At 43.4% G+C, this 13,227-nt stretch overlaps 1 long non-coding RNA gene across 1 annotated transcript; it reads right to left on the bottom strand.

Moving 5' to 3' along the window:
* Positions 1 to 6,989: 6,989 nt before the first annotated feature.
* On the bottom strand, positions 6,990 to 11,477 carry LOC310681703. Its single transcript, XR_014513529.1, has 3 exons — positions 11,327 to 11,477; positions 9,929 to 10,005; positions 6,990 to 7,893 (listed from the first exon to the last, which is right to left on the bottom strand). It is a non-coding gene; the product is annotated as an uncharacterized lncRNA (long non-coding RNA).
* Between the last annotated feature and the right edge of the window lie 1,750 nt (positions 11,478 to 13,227).

A 13,227-nucleotide genomic window follows, 5' to 3' on the forward strand; every position in this document is an offset into this window, starting at 1 on the left:
TCAGTCAGCATGCGAGAGCAGCCACACCCCAGGAATGGCTTCTGGAGAAGAAAAGGCTACATAAATCCAGAGTGCCTTGTATGCCTTCTTCCAGCAACTCCTGCAGCCAAGCCGGTGCCAAACATATTGCTCTGTTCCTTTGGACCACATCAGTGAGGTTGAGAGAGGAGTCTTGTCTCCTGGGCAGCCCAGGACCTCCATACACATTGCCCTGGTTTGCGCCCCTGGGAAGTCACTTTGGTGCTGCTAACACAGTGGTTTGACTTGCCCCCGGGAGGGCACTCCTTTTTCTCTTGAGATAGATGGATGCTAACAACAAAAAGTCTGTTTATGTTGGTGAGATCCTGGCCGAGCAGGATATAAAATTAAGCATTTAATAAAGGACCTTGTATATTGTGACCTTGTATACTGTTCATTCTTTCATGTAATTTAAAGTGAGAGGAATTGCTCGGGAAAGTATGGGGTAGGTAAATGTAAAATTAAACCAATCGGTGCTTGTTCACTTGTACCTTTCATCTTCCTTCTCCCTGAGGGTGTCTGAATAGTCACTCCGACTCATCTTGCAGGTTTCCAAGTTATAGTATGTGCTGATGCTCAGCCGGAAGCAGAGGCAAGGCAGATGATCCCTGCATTCCATAGAGATGTGCCAACTTTTTTGACCACAAGGTATTCCTGTATCCTTAATAGCTGCATCGCAGGGAGACGTTTGATGGCTCTGCCTCTGTGGATCACAGTTTGGGAACTCTGCTTTTACATCATAGGAAGCTGGATTCCAACAGGTCAAGCTATTAGGGTGCAACCCCAACCCCTGGCTAGCAGTGGTGGAGCTTGATGGAGCACAGCAGGCCTTGCCACACTTACAGCCCCGGCACTTGTACAGGTCAAGGCAGACTGTGGAGGGACAGGAAAAAATGCCCTGTTGCTGCACTAACTCCCAGGCTGACACAGTGAGGAGACATGGAACAGACTCACTGTCATTGTAGGATGGCATCAGGATCTGTCAAGGATCCAGCAAGTCCTTTGGTGCCTGAACTGACAGCAAGAATGCCACTGGCAGTAGTTTCTCCCCACTGTTAGGGCAGGCTCATTGGGGTGCTCCTTGGTGTCAGGGCTTCCCTACCTATGGTAGAGCTCCCCTGGCACCAAAGGCTTGTTGAGCTGGAGAAAACTGAGCAGAGGCACCTCCTCTCCACCCAAATCCCTTTGGCACAACAGATCAGGGGTCTGGATTGCTCTGTTAGGCCATGTAGTTCAATATTGTCTACTCTCCAGGGTTTCAGGCAGTGTTTTTTCCACATCAAATCACCTTCCCTATCCAGTCCTTTTAACAAGATATGGCAAGATAGAACCCAGGATGTTTTGCATGCAAAGTACGTACACTCCCATGCTCCCCCTTTGTCTTGCTTCAATGCTTCCTGGTTGTTATATGAAGAGCATTGCTCCCATTTCCTCTGCTCATCCTCAATGTGCTCATTCTTAACTATTCCCCAGACCCTGGATTGTGTCTGTCCAATAAACAAGGTTGCTAAAGTTTCATTTATTTTTTGGGGTGATTTATAACCCACTCCATTAAAATTAATCCGAGAGTGGAGTACAATATAATGCATTAATAAAAAAGCAATCTTTTAAAAATAAACTCAAACCACAGTGACAACAATAAATCAAAGTTGCATCGCAGCGCCAGAGAGCAACAAAACATCTCCTCCAGTCAACTTAGCCAAAAGCCTCAGTAAATGACAGTAGCTTTTTCAGACAGTTAAAACCCATCAATGTTGGCATCAACCAAATCAGTGAAGGTGTTACACAACTGGAGTGCCATTGCAGAGAATTCCATCTCGCGTGTCACCACCATCCGCAAATGCAACACAGCTAAGAGGGGGTCTTCCCTTTAGCTCAAGGATGAGGCTGATGTAAAGGGGAGTAGGTGGTGGCAGCCTAGCAAATACCTAGGTCCTAAGCCTTTAGTTGTGCCTTTAGTGGGAGACCAACATGCATAGACTGAATATCCAAGCAAAGTTGTTGGTAGCATGGAGATAAGTGGTGGGGAGAGTTTCACCTGCTAATTGTGGGTGTGTCGAGCTGTTGCTAAAAGCAAAAGGGCAGGGCCAAGCGGGGAAATTGCAACCCTCACAGTGTCATTTGTGTGTTCTGTTCAGCACCTGCAAACACTGGTACTGGTAAGAGGCTGGGGAAAGGTGGCACCAGTAGGTGCCTGCTTGCTGATGCTATCACATCTCATCTTTAAAATGAAATCTTCCCAAGGCACTTGGCTCAGGCACTTGGCATTTCAGGTTGGTGAGGTGAGGATCTCATAAGCAACTCACATTCAGATGATTTCATGGAGAGGCCCATGGCAGCAATGATCATACCTGACAACACATATTGTGAGCAGAGCACCCAGCAGGGTTGGGAGGGAAGAAAGATGGGAGAGAGCAGTTTTTTATATGGTCGACAATAAAATCAAACCATTGGTCCTAATATTCTGTGCTCATGCAAAAGGACCAAAAGTCCCATGGGCACTCTTGCATATTGACCACCAGACAGAATAGTACAGAGAACTTATATTTTTTTGAAAATGAAGTGTTTGCAATTAGTTCCATTCTTTGAAAAATGTGTTTAAAGACCCATGCTTTCTCTGGTCAATAGTGGGAGTAGCTGTAATCCAAATGAGTAATATATATGTCAGTCTGCAAAAAGAAAGATGTGTTAGGGATTCCTTTGATGCACCCATGAAGCAGTCTGCTTAATCTCTTCTGCCTCGGCACTGCCTGCTCTCTGTGACCTTTCCTACATAAACACAAGAGAGCCTGAGAATGAGATTAAAACCATAGCCCATTCTAGTTAACAGTCTCAAATCAAGACACGGTGGCTACTCAGAAACCTGAAATTTAGGGTGATGTTTCATGGGGTGAATTGGGGATCAGTTTCTGCTGTCAAAATGAAAAATAGGGGTTGGGGAATCAGAGCATGACCGGACCTAGACCTAGACACAGTTTTCACAGACTGAAAGGAGCAATTAGCTATACAAATAGATAGCTGGTAAAAAGACAAGAGTTTTGTGCCACTTTAAAGACTAAAATATTTATTATGGCTTACGTTTTCAGATGCTAGAGTCTACTTTATCTAGACCACCTGCCGGTAAGCCCCACTAAAGATAACTGGACTTACTTCTGAGTAGACATGTCCAGGACTGCATTGCAGATCTGTTAGTCATTAAGGTGACAGAACACACCCTTTCACTCTCTGCCTTTAGTTTCTTCTAAGCTCTCCCCTTAGGGCTGCTCCATAACATAATTTTAAAAAACATCCAACACATATTTAAAGCACAAAGACGTCTTCCAAAGAATCCTGGGAACTGTAGTTCCCCCTCAGAGAGCAACAATTTCCAGTAACCTTAACAAACTACAGTCCCCAGTTGGTTTTATACATTTTTATTCAAGAAGTTTGCGTTCGTCTAGGCCTAATCCACACCATATTTTTAAAGCACTCGTATCGCACTAACAGACATGACTTCTCCATAAAATCCTGTGAACGGTGAGCTGGGATGGGATGGGGGGGAAGGTTGCAATTTTGTAAAGCTGACAGTCTGTAAAACGCACAAGCTAGAGAGAGTCAGAGCTATGGCTGATTAAAAAAATAAGAATAAAAATCCAGGGCTGCAGCTATGGGAGAGGCAGGATGCTCTTGGAGTGCTAATGCTGTGAGCACCTCCATTGTGGGCTCAGGTTGTATATCTGTGTAAACCAGCTATCATAACAATACCACAGTCTCCTCATTTTCCAAGAAGAAACACGAAAACTGGATAAGCGCACCTAGAACCCCTGTAACATCACCCCGACAGCTCGAAGATTGGGGTAGCATGCAACAGCATACACTAATCTCACAGCAGCCTTTTGATAGCAGCACCCAGCTTTTGACAAAACGGGTTGCTGCAATCTATTTAGCATAATGTGACTTGTGCAGAACTAACTTCCTAGTTTGCTCCAGTTGTTTTAGAACAATGACAAACACTGATTGTGCCCATACTTCATTCTTGACAAATGACACTTTTTAAAATTTGATACATTTGGGCTTGCAAAAGACCTTGGTGCTGTTTCCTACGCCTGCCTCACTTACTGGGCTCTGTGTCAATGTGGGAGTAGCATCCCACACGCCCATATTTACTGCAGTCACCAATTTTCCCCAACACAGATTAAGGTCTTATTGTGTCGGCTTCAGCCACTTTACAAACAAGTACACAAAAGCTAGCTGTTGCTGCACTCTCAAGGAAACAGCTTTTGCTGTCATTTGGCTCCCCTGTCGAGAAATGAACAGGCATCCATTTAGATGTGTGATAAAAAACCTAATGTGTAGATTTCCTGCTATAATAAGCTTGTTTATTACTTATGGAGAACCATAAACTTTATTTATGGGGACAACATGTTCATGTAGCAAACATCAAGAATGGTGGTTGTTCACGGAAAGCCCACACTTTCAAATCTCTCTCCTAGGACTGCTTGACATGTTGCACGTCAAACAGCATGTGCTTTTGTCACCAGTAGGGAACGGAAGCCAAATCCAGATGCCTGGTAGGTGCACTTGTTGGGAACATAGGTATGGAAACAGGCCTGCTGGCGTTTTATAGAAACAAGTAAAATGGCTTACTTTTTAGAAATGTTATTTTTACATTTCTATACATTTAAATCAGGAAGATCGTAAGAAAAACAAGCATGTTAGCTATATTTGGTGGTAACATAACAATCTGCATTAAGAATACGGACTAACTGTTTAGTAACTCAGTTCTTTACATATGTCTAAGGTGCAGAAAATGTCTGGGGAATAAAAATATTCCCAGAAGTGGCACCCCATCTGTGGAATAATCTGCCCTAAGGAAGAACCCACTTGGCAGTCTTTGGGTGCTATGCGCAGACCTTTATATTTTCCCCAAACCTCCTTAAACCTTAGTTTTAAATCGAAGACCTGTTCAATCTATTTATTGCTGTTGTTGAAAGGTTTTGTTCTTGCCAAACAGTCATACCTTGGATCCTGAACGCCTTGCGAGTCGAACATTTTGGCTCCCGAATGTCGCAAACCCAGAAGTAAGTGTTCCGGTTTGTGAACGTTTTTTGGGAACCCGAACGTCCAACGCAATTTGTGTGGCTTCCAATTGGCTGCAGGAGGCCACGCCTTGGTTTCCAAATGTTTTGAAACCCAGACTTCCGGAATGGATTCCGTTCCACTTCCAAGGTACCACTGTACTTATTTTCTGCTTGATATATATTTGTGTATTCTTTTATGGTTAAGTCACTCAGATAATTTTGTTATTGGGCGGCATATATTGTTATGTGCAATAACTTCATAAGTACACAGTGGTTTCCAAACCTAGCTATGGTGCATTTGAGTGCTTTTCATAAATCAAAGTCTTTGCAAGCCACATAAGGAGTGTGGTGTGGGATACACCTTCCACGGGTGCTCAGGCTGCCTTACCTGCTCATCCAGTGTTGCCCAAAAGTAGTTAGGCGGCAACTTTCATTTCAGCAATTAACATAGCTGGGGGCACGCCTAGGCCTGGAGCTCTGCACAGTTTTGGGTTATTCTGATGAGTATGTGGCTAAAGCATTGCAGAGGGGAAACCTATTACTAACATGATATTCCTGCAAGCTCACATTATGGTGACTTTTGCAACCCAGGAGTTTGAAACAGCCTCTCTAAGCCTGGGATGGTGACTATAAAACAAGGAGGAGGAGCCTATGGCTTTGCAGATGCCTGTTGAACTACAGATCCCATCATCCTTGTTCATTGGCCATGGTGGCTGGGAGATGGAATCCAGCAACACAAATATTAATAATAATAATGCATTGTATTATGCAACATTGCTTACAAAAATGCATGTGTTAGTCAAAACTGCATGCAAATAAGAGTGTATGATAGACATCTGCACTAAAACGCTGTCAAGTTTTGATAAGGGTTTTTATTATTATCACAAATTATTGTGAAACGGCAGAGGACTGAATTCAAGGCAGAGGAAACCAGAAACTCGGAGAAACAAACTTTGGCAGATCCATCCATCCCTATTAAGAGCTGTATTGCACCAGCTCCTTTCGTTGCAATCAGAAAAAGTCAATGAATAAATGAACAGAGACTGTCAGGTATCTTTTCACAACAAATGGAGTGTGTGTGTTTGTGTATTCTTTGTAGAACTGACAGGTCTTGGCAAATCTCAAAACACTGAATAGTTGGATCCCAAATACATTCCAGTAGATGCTTCCATACTGGGGGTTGTAGTCACCTAATACTGTAACATGAATGGACTTGTTAATTTTAATGAGTCTACTCTGAGTAAAAATTTGTTTGAATAGAATTCCTAGGTGGAATTTTTCCACTTATGGTTATATATTTGGGATTAAATTTGCCAGATTAGTGTAAAGCCACCTTTGCAAATTATGAAAACGTTCAGTTCATATCACCCAAGTACGGAGCTACACCAAAGCGTTGATGGAAAAATAGGTTTCACTTTATATAGGAATACATTTCCCTCCCTCAGACTTGCCTGTGCCTGTCTGAAGAAACTAACAACCTGCTGGGAACACGAAGATCTGGAAAGCGGTCCAAGATCGTAGCTCACACCCAGATCTGAGGGAGTCAGAAAACATTTCGGAATACTTGCTGGTTCCAGTGGACCACCTACAGTCTACTGGTTGCTGGGGGTATTGCGAACCAATACTGGACCCCGGGCTGATCCAGCAAAGCGCTTACGTCCTTCAGGAAGAGTTCATACTCAGGATGACTTAGTCCCAATTAGTTACCAGTATGCTTTTACGTATAGAGACTGGTAGGGCACAAAACGGAGGGGCCAATTGTAGGTGCAGCCAGAGCCAATGACAGGCAAAGCTGTCTAATGCTAGTTTTGCCCAGTCCTCTCTACTGAGTTCTATAGTGGCAAAGGCTGAGACTTAGAAGGAGGAAGCTGATAACCAGTGCCACCTCCTGGATTGAAGGCAGGTAAGAAGGCAGAAATGTGGAGGCCACTAAGGGCAGACTGGGGCTTGTTGGAGCACTACCTCATTTGCCAGAGCAGGCTAGTCTCTACTGTTTGCTCTTGTGTAATCCTGAGTGTGCTATGTCAGCTAAAGAGGAAAACACCTTAGCCTCCATTTCTAACTTTCAGAATGGAGCTGAGCAAAGACAAGGTTTTCATACACAGACAGCCAAACAGGATATAGCTAGATGTTGTTTAATCACAAAAGGAGTGTGGCAAAGGTGAAGCATCTCTCTCTCTCTTTCTTTGCAAGTCCACTTTTTCTACACTTGCGGCTACAGAGTCCACTCCATGTGAGAAAAAGAGGAGGGAGGAACACATAATCTTACTATCTCGGCAGATACGCCTGCTAGTTGAGACAAGAGATCTAATTCCTCTGATTCAGTTCCAACTTCCTCTCTTGCCTATCGTGTAAGGAATGTGATGATTCTTCAGTTTCTCACATGGAGGGAACAGTTTATTAGACAATCTCAGTGTTCCACCAGAGTACAGTGGTACCTCGGGTTAAGAACTTAATTCGTTCTGGAGGTCCGTTCTTAACCTGAAACTGTTCTTAACCTGAGGTACCACTTTAGCTAATGGGGCCTCCTGCTGCCACCACACAATATCTGTTCTCATCCTGAAGCAAAGTTCTTAACTCAAGGTACTATTTCTGGGTTAGCTGAAGCGTCTGTAACCTGAAGTGTCTGTAACCTGAGGTACCACTGTATTCCTTTGAAAGAAATATGAGGAGGGAAATTACTGAGCAGCTTAACTGGTGCTATTTTTCTAGGAAAAGAGGTGCCAGGGCTCACCATGAACTTCTCCCTTGTTCTCCTAAAGTGGCACTGACTCCCACCTGAGAGGTGCCAGAGCTGAGCTCCTGTGAGCTCCGGCTGAAGAAAGGAAAAAGCCCTCAGCTTAACAATGACTCCCCACTAATAATGCAATCCTATGAATATCTACTCAGAAATCAGTTACACCAAGTTCAGTGGGTCTTACTCCCATATAAGGTATACAGTGGGGATCCAGGGCTCTCTGTCTGAGTGGCTGATGGAGTGGGGCATTTGAGTGTATGTAGAACAGAGGCAGACAACATGGTAGCCTTCCAGATTTTGCGGCCTACACCTCCCATCAGCCTCAGCCAGCATGGCCAGTAGCCAGAGATGGTTGGAGTTGTAGCCCAAAACATCTGGAAGGCACCATGTTGGCTAAACATGGTGTAGAAACTAGTGTATTGTACAAAGGTCAATTTTGCATTTGTTGCTCTGTCCACCTTTGCCTCTGACTATGCTCACCCCTGGCATGTGGCCCTTGGAAAGGAAATACAACCCTTGGGCTGAAAAATATTTCCCAACTGTAGTGTACAAGATCATAGCCTAACACTGTATTTATATGCTTCTAAGCCCCACTGCAAGGGATGCGGGTGGCGCTGTGGGTTAAACCACAGAGCCTAGGACTTGCTGATCAGAAGGTCAGCGGTCCCCACGACGGGGTGAGCTCCCGTTGCTCAGTCCCTGCTCCTTCCAACCTAGCAGTTTGAAAGCACATCCAAGTCAAGTAGATAAATAGGTACCACTCCGGCGGGACGGTAAACAGCGTTTCCGTGTGCTGCTCTGGTTCACCAGAAGCGGCTTAGTCATGCTGGCCACATGACCCGGCTGTACGCCTAATGGTCAGGGGTCCCTTTTAAGCCCCACTGCATTCGCTGTGGGTCTTGCAGTCCCAGGTCAAGTGAGTAGAGGACTGCAACCTGGATCCCCCCCCCCACAACACAGGGTTAGGGCTGTCATCTTTAGCAGTGTCTCTGCTCCTTGGGGTTCAACAGCAAGTCTAACAAACAGAAATGTAGAGGTGCCACCTGCTATGTTTCTGTGAGCCTGGCTGCTATTAAAGGTGCAGCAGCCATAAAGAAAGAGATGACAAACAAATGAAGCGGTCTTATTTCCAGTCTACAAAACTTGGACTTTGTATTGTGTTTGGCAGAAGTTGAATGAAGAAAGGAAGTCATAAAGGGTACGTGTCCTCTGGTGAGAGTTGCCACCTTTTCCTGACAGGGCCCCTGAGCACAACAAACACAAACTGAGCAGTTCTCCCTGACAAGAGAAATTAGGTAGGTGAAAGTTTTCTTGTCCTAGAGATACTAGCGGCAGTGCCCGGTGCTGGCTGGGAATTCATAGAAACCAACAAATATTGTGATTTTTAAATGGATAATGCAGTTTGTGAGTTTGGATCTGTCACATCAAAGTCAGTTTGATGTGTTTCGATCCACCATCTTGATTCAAAATGACAGCCGATGTCCAAATGCCATTGAAGACTACTGCCCCTACCTCAGGAACCATCGTGCTGAGTTTTGGTGATGATATCCCAATAGGCGTCTAAATTCATAGAGTACAGATGGGCAGACAAACCAATTCTCAAAATATATAGTTGACAGCAAAGAGATAAATCTACCTGCTGAAGTTATGCCACCCATACAAATGTTGTAGGCATAAGAGCCATGCTGGCAGCAAAAATATCACAAGATTTCCTCAGGCTTGGGAGAGGCACATGTAGCTCAGAGGCTGCAGCTTCTCAAATTGCTCCAACATCAGTAATTTTAGAAATGGACCAATGATCTGCTCACACTTTCATTTTTATTCTCTTCCTCCAGAGAGAGGTATCGTCTGAAAATATTAACCTATCCTGACATTCATCAGTATTCATTTCTATTCTTTACTGTTATTTAAATTGCAAAAGTCAGGTCTTCTTAAGACCAGCCCTTTTCATAAACCAAAAGAAACAGGACAGAAGACCTGAGAGAGAGAAATGAGAGGAGCAAACAGATGTTCATCACATATGCATAGATCAATGGAAAAAATAACTCAGCCAAAGCATGTGCTGTCATTGCCGTGGGGCAACAGCTTTTTCATATGCCAACAAATAACTTACTTTTTGTCCGGTTTTTGCAATCTCTGCAGTTAGTTGCCAGCTGTTATGGGATGGTGTGAGCTTTGCAATGTCTTCGGCTAAAAAATAAAAAAGGATGAGGAATTAACACATTATATATTTGAAATATCTAACAGGTATCAGTACCATTGCAACTCTGCTTATTTTGGAGTATTGCTTTGCTTCTCATGCCTGCTTCCTCTATAAGTAAAAGGTGGCTTTAAATCAAACCATTGAAGTCTATGAGTATTAAAATGCGGCCTTCTAGAAACCAGGTAACCAATTTCAAGCGGCACATCCTAATACATTCATTTGGAAAGTATAAAGTAATTGGTTTACAATGTCCAGGAGGTCACCAGCCTTTCTTGGCAATGGGTGCATTAGGGATTTTGAAGACACCAGTCCCAAATGGGCTGGTGCAAGGATATGCTATAACATAAAATGGCTGCTGTGGGGATGTGGAATAACACCAAGCGGCTGCCACATAAAAGCGGAAAGAGAGAGAGGGCCACAAAACACTGAAAGCATCCCCAGCCAGTGAGCCAGAGTCACAGAGAACCTCTCCTCGTTCCAAACAGACGGGATGGTGGGTGCTGAATTCTGGCATCCATTGAAATGTGGGCCTGTTTATGGGGCCATGTTCAATGTTGAGCCAGCGCAAACAGGAACCGAGCAGAAAACACAAACAGTCTCCCATACGTTGTGAGTGACCAAGGGGCTATTTAGTGAGACCTTTTTGTAGGCACTGGTGGGCACACTGTTGCTTGCATGGTGCTGCACTGGCAACATGGAGAAATACGTGAACTGGCCTAGGTTTTTAAAGTTGCCTTCAACCGTTTTGGAGCTGGGCCACGTGACACAAGAGGATAGCTGTCGCAGGACCCCAGACTCTAATGCTGGAAGGAAGGTGTTGAAACTTTTGACTGATTTAAAGTCTGGCCTACCCAGTAAACAATAGAGAATCATGTCAGCCACATCAGGAGAGAATAGAAATGCAGGCAAGGGAGTTAGCAAAGATGCAGAGCATGAGGCAACACAGCCGCCATCTTGTTATGGTACCTCAGGGCTCTCACAAGTAGAGGCAACAATTCTGGGTGAAGGCTGAATAAAATAGCTATTGAATCCTGCTGTTAGATTGGTAGTAGCGGATACTGTACTAATTAATAAGGAAACTGTAATCAAGAAAAATAAAATAAAAAATAAAACAAAATACTAAGCCTGAAATCTTAAAACACACTAGGGAGTAAGCCCTATTAAATAAGGTGGGGCAAATGGTTATATATTCTTTTCCTTTCTTTCTACAAAGGACGTGCCATGTCAAATGTTTTTTAACATTAAAAGTAACCCTCTTTTATGCCCTCCTTATTTGGTACCTTTTTATATATTATTTTTCAAAAAAACTTACTAATCTCAGTATCTATTTCTAGTCCTTTTTGTCCTATGAGGATGAAGTTGAGGCTCCCTCTAGAGGCTGTGAAAAGTATAGCTGAGAATTAAAATGTCTCCTCCCCAGCATGGCTTGTAGGGGTGGGTCACTTTCCCCCTCATTCGCTAGCCCCCCCCCCCCCCGTCAGCTGAGGAAACTTTATGTTTCTCCTCTGCCAGTGCGGAAACGCAAAGCAGGCTGGCAGAGAAAAAGTAGCAAACCACCACCCTTTTCTTTGCCTACAGTATTTCCATGCCAGCCTGGTTGGAGGGAGATTTATACTCCCTCCATGGCCAACATACAAATCAGGGAGTTTTCCTGAAGTGGGGTAGAGAGAACTATTCCTCTTCCACCAGACCTACTTATCTAGAGGACATTCCATATACAGTGATACCTCGGGTTATAGACGCTTCAGGTTACAGACTCCGCTAACCCAAAAATAGTACAGTACCTCGGGTTAAGAACTTTACCTCAGGATGGGAACAGAAATTGAGCAGCGGCGGTGCGGTGGCAGCAGGAGGCCCCATTAGCTAAGGTGGTACCTCAGGTTAAGAAGAGTTTCAGGTTAAGAACAGACCTCCAGAACAAATTAAGTTATCTTTTTATATATATATAAAATATTTATTAGGTTTTAACAAATACAAAGAGAAAAAAGACAAACAATAAAGTGTTACAAAACTTCAAAGTAAATAGACATCAAAACACACACAAAAAAAGCAGAAACAAAAACATTTAAAAAGCAAAAAACATTTTAAAAAGATAAAAAAAAACACACCAATATTTTCATATCCTTAATTTCCATTTGCTTATTTCCTAGACTTCCTCACACCTCCCTTTTTGTATTCTAGTACAATTAATTGTTTCAGCAAATCCTTTCCCTTTTCCTCGAATTTAGTTCCATAATTTATCTTAACGCAATTTAATCTTAAATTTTATACCTTAACCCATAATCAGTCCATTCTTACTTAATTCTTAATAACATTTCTCCTAAAGCCATGTAACTTCTTTCTAGCATCCTTCTAACATTCATTAATTTTACAATATTTCTGTAAATATACTTTAATTTTTTTCCAATCTTCCACCAACTCTTCTCCCTGGTCTCAGATTCTGCCAGTCATTTCCGCCAACTCCATATAGTCCATCAGCTTCATCTGCCATTCTTCCCGGGTAGGTAGGTCTTGTGTCTTCCAGTACTTTGCAATAAGTATTCTTGCTGCTGTCGTAGCGTATATAAAAAAGGTTCTATCCTTCTTTGCCACTGATTGGCCGACAATGCCCAAGAGGAAGGCCTCTGGTTTCTTCAAGAAGGTATATTTAAATACCTTTTTCATTTCATTATAGATCATTTCCCAGAATGCCTTAATCTTCGGGCACGTCCACCAAAGGTGAAAGAAGGTACCTTCAATCTCCTTACATTTCCAACATTTATTATCAGACAAATGATAGATTTTAGCAAGCTTGAACAAATTAAGTTCTTAACCCGAGGTACCACTGTACTCCTCTGCAATTCATTCCCTGTAGCCTATGACAATCAGGTAAACCTAGTTTAATTCTAAGAGGGGGCTGAACATTCAAATGATGCAAACTGGTTGCAACGCTATGTACAATTAAGTGCACACATCGCATCAAATGAAGTGAGGCTTAGCAACGCGGAAGTACAGTGGTACTTCGGGTTAAGAACTTAATTAGTTCTGGAGGTCCGTTCTTAACCTGAACCTGTTCTTAACCTGAAGACCACTTTAGCTAATGGGGCCTCCTGCTGCCGCTGCGCCGCGCGATTTCTGTTCTCATCCTGAAGCAAAGTTCTTAACCCGAGGTACTATTTCTGGGTTAGCGGAGTCTCTAACCTGAAGCGTCTGTAACCTGAAGCGTCTGT

This window comes from Podarcis tiliguerta, assembly GCF_965153285.1.
Source record: "Podarcis tiliguerta genome assembly, chromosome: 7".
In the NCBI taxonomy this organism is placed as follows: Eukaryota; Metazoa; Chordata; class Lepidosauria; order Squamata; family Lacertidae; genus Podarcis; species Podarcis tiliguerta.